Genomic DNA, 4,360 nt, shown 5'->3' on the forward strand with positions numbered 1-4,360 from the left:
CCATTAAGTATGATGTTATCCTGAGCCCTGACAACATAACACAGAGAATGAGCCTCAGTCAAGCTAGCAAGTTCCCCAAACCATATCCTCCCCAAATCGCTAATGAGTCACAATGGGTCACAAATGGGCTGCCTAATGGGCATGTCAGAGAATTAGCCATCCCACACAAAGACCAAGCTGCAACAATGCAATCCCTGTAGGCAAGCAACTTAAACCTTACTGTCCTCATATAGTGACTAAGCCACAACCAGGCTGAGGAAGAGCCCCAAACTCCACATTCCTTGTGGAGTAACCATAGCCCTATCACAGCTGGCAGTCATATGCAGCCCACACAGAGATACCCACAGAAAATCTGGCTTGGCAGCCAGGGAAACGGCACTTCTGGGACACACGGAGCAGCTCCTATGTAAGACCATTCCTTCAGGACTGAATGAAGTAGTTGGTTTGTCTACTACATATAGACAAACAGACAGGCAAAATGAAGAGACAGAGGAGTATTATTTCAAGCCAAATTTATTTCAAGCCATAGAACAAGGAAAATCCCATTGCCTTAAGGAAATGGAAATAAACAACCTACCTTTTAAAGAGTTAAAAGTAATGGTCATAAAGATTCTCACTGATGTCAAGAGAAGAATGAATGACAACAGTGAGAACTTCAATAAAGAGACAGAAAGTGTAAGAAAATATGAAACAGAAGTTATAGTGAAGGGAAAATAACTAGAAGAGTCCAACAGAGAGTGGGTAAATTAAAAGCACAAATCAGTGAGCTGGAAGACAAAGCAGTGTAAAACATTCAGACCAACCAGCCAAAAAAAAAAAAAAAAAAAAAGTCAAGCAGAGAGAGTCAATTAACATATGGCTCACTTATTTGTGGAGCATAAGGAATAACACAGAGGACATGGGGAGATGAAGAGGAGAAGTGAGCTGGGGGAAATTGGAGGGAGAGATGAACCATGAGAGACTGTGGACTCTGAGAAACAAACTGAGGGTTTTGGAGAGGGGGGGTGGGAGGTTGGGTGAGCCTGGTGGTGGGTGTTATGGAGGACACATATTGTATGGAGCACTGGGTATGGTACATAAACAATGAATTCTGGAATACTGAAAATAAATAAATAAATAAAAATTTAAAAGTATTAGGGATACCTTAAGGGACATCAGACACACCACCAAATGGAATAATGTTCACATTATAGGAGTCCAAGCAGGAGAAGAAAAAGTGAACAGGGCAGTAAAAATTATTTGAAGAAATAAGAGCTGAAAACTTCCCTAATCTGGGAAGGAAACACACATACAGGTCCATGAACCCCAGAGAATTTCAAATAAGATAAACACAAAAAGAAATGCCCCCAAGAAATATTATCATTAGAATGGTAAAAGTTACCTGGCGATTCACAGACCTGTACCTTGGGGATAAAAATATATTATATGTTTATAAAAAATTTTTTTAAAAATTGAAAAATGCTAAAAAAAAAAAAAAGAATGGTAAAAGTTAAGGGTAAAGAGAGAATCTTAAAGCAGCAAGAGAAAAGCAACATATTATATACAAGGAAATCACCATATCAGCAGGTTTTTAAGCAGAAACTTTATAAACCAGAAGTAAGTGGCAAGGTGCCCAAAGGAAAAACTGTCAACCAAGAATTCTCTACCCATGAAGATTGTCATTAAGAATTGAAGGAAAAATAGTTTTCCTGATAAGCAAAAGCTAAAGGAGTTTGTCACTAAAGCAGCCTCACAAAAAAAGAAATTGTAGAGAATTGGTATAATTTCTTCCTTAAGTGTTTGGTAGAATTCCCAAGTGAATGCATCTGGGTCTGGTGCTTTTTGACTTAAAAACTTATTAATTTTTAATTGGATTTCTTTAATAGTTACAGATCTATTCAGATTGTCTATTTCTTCTTGTATGAGTTTTGGCAGATTTTGTATGTGGGAATCCTCTGTACTTTCTGCTCAATTTTTTTTTAAGATTTTATTTATTTATTTGACAGAGAGATCACAAGTTGGCAGAGAGGCAGGCAGAGAGAGAGAGAAGCAGGCTCCCCACTGAGCAGAGAGCCTGATGCAGGGCTCGATCCCAGGATGCTGAGATCATGACGTGAGCTGAATGCAGAGGCTTATTCCACTGAGCCACCCAGGCACCCCTTTCTGCTCAATTTTTAAAAATAATTTTGAAAATGAAGTCTTATCACTGATGTTGGCAAAGCCCACAAAGGAGAGTTTGCTCTCAGTACTTCACATCCCTGGTTTTCATCCTCATTTTTGGTCCCTGGAAATTCCCCATTTAAGAGATAAGCTTTGACTCTAAAGGGACATTTATGATATATTATTCAGTATTTCTAGGGAAGGTTATTAGCTTAATCAGTTTACATTTATGGCTGAAAATGGAAATCAAATACTTTCCTCCAGAAAAATTTTCAAGGCCCTTCTGGTTGCAAGTGTCAAAAATAACTTGAACCCAGAGATTAGGAAGATGGCAGAGTAGGAGGACCCTGAGCTCATAATGTCACACATTTTTAACTAGATACCATCCACATCCAAATAAACAAACTGGAGAGCAGTCCAAAGACTGGAAAAGCAAATTCCATGACTAAATATAGAGAAGAACCTGCAGCTCAAAGCTTATGAAGGTCAGAAAGGCAGGAAGGATTTGTGTGTACAGAGAGGCAGAGAAATAGGCCCTTGCACCAGGGACACACACAGGGAAGACTAATCCCCATAACTTGTAACTTTAAAAACCAGAGGGGCTGAATTATAAAACCAGTGGACATGGAGATTTAAAAGTCTGCTGACTCAATATTGGGCAGGCCAAGATGACAAGTGATAGCTGTGTTGCAACCTTTAAAAAGAAAGCAGCCTAAATAGCCAGGCAAAACAAAAACAGCAGTTTTGCAGTGCATGAGACAAATGGGAGACTGATCTCTTCATACTGATTTTGAAGCACATTGGGAGACTTCTCTGAAAACAGGGGAACTAGCAGGTGCCATTTTCCTCCCCTGCCCTCCAGCATAAATACAGAGCAGACTGCAAGTGGTGGGGTGCACAGACACTTGCTGTCTGACCTGCTGGCAGCACACCACACTCATGAGGTCTTCTGAGGACTAGCCTACTCCACACCTGCTGGTCTCAGCTCTGGGGCCAGGGAAAATATTGTTAAAGCTGTGCATGCACCCTGACCAGCCACTGGGTCCACACCTGCCACAGTGCACTGCACACATCCACTGTGCATTCCCAGCCACATGTCCCCCTCCACACCTCCAGCAGAGCTAGTATGCAGCCCCAAGCCACACAGAGTGCTTCAGAGGATCTGGCATAGGATTAGTGGTCCAGACTAAATTTTTCTAATACCACCACCCCATTCCCAAGTTCCCTGCTGGGCATTCCCCACAGAGTTCCCCACAGGGCTAAAACTACAGAGGGCAAGCACAGCTCACACCAGGTAGAAAGTCAGTGAAGAAGACTGCACTGAAAAGAAAAGTAACTCAGACACAACAGCAGGGCATATGTAATACAGAGGATACTTTCCTGAAGTGCCAGGTTCTGATGAATAGGGTACACTAACACTGCAAGTCACCCTAGAACCTCTTCTTCATAAAGTCACTACTTTCAAGACCCAAAGACATAGTTGACTGTCTTAACATGGAAAAACAGACACAGAGAGGCAGACAAAATGAGGAGACAGAGAAATTTATCCCAAATAAAAGAACAAAGACACAGCCATAGATTTAAGTGAAACAGATGTAAATCATATACCTGAAGGAAAATTTAAAGCAATGATCATAAGGATACTCACTGAATTTGAGAAAAAAGTGGAAGACATGGGTAAGTCCCTTAACACAGAGATAAGGGATAATAGAGCAGAGATAAAGGACTCAGTACGCAAAATGAGAAACACAATTGATGAAATGAAAAGCAGGATGGAAGAAGCAGAGAAATGAATTGGTGACCTAGAAGATAGAGTAATGGAGAGTAATCCAGATGAACAAAAAGGAGAAAAAAGAATTACACAAAATGAAAATAGACTTAGAGAATTCAGTATGTCCATCAAACATTATAACATTCATATTATTTGAGCCCCAGAAGAAGAGAAATAAAAGAGGACAGAAAATTTATTTAAGGAAATAATAGCTGATAACTTCCCTACTCTGGGAAAGGAAACATAGCAAGATCCAGGAGGCACAGAGAACTACCAACAAAATTTTTAAAAGCAGAGCAACACCAAGACATATTGTAATTAAACTTGCAAAATATAGCGATAAAGAAAAAAATCTTAAAACTGATAAGATAAAAGAAGTCATTAACTTACAAGGGAAAACCCACAAGGTTAGCAGGAGATTTTTCAGCAGAACTTTGCAAGCAAGAAGGG

This window comes from Mustela nivalis, assembly GCF_964662115.1.
Source record: "Mustela nivalis genome assembly, chromosome: 8".
NCBI lineage: Eukaryota > Metazoa > Chordata > Mammalia > Carnivora > Mustelidae > Mustela > Mustela nivalis.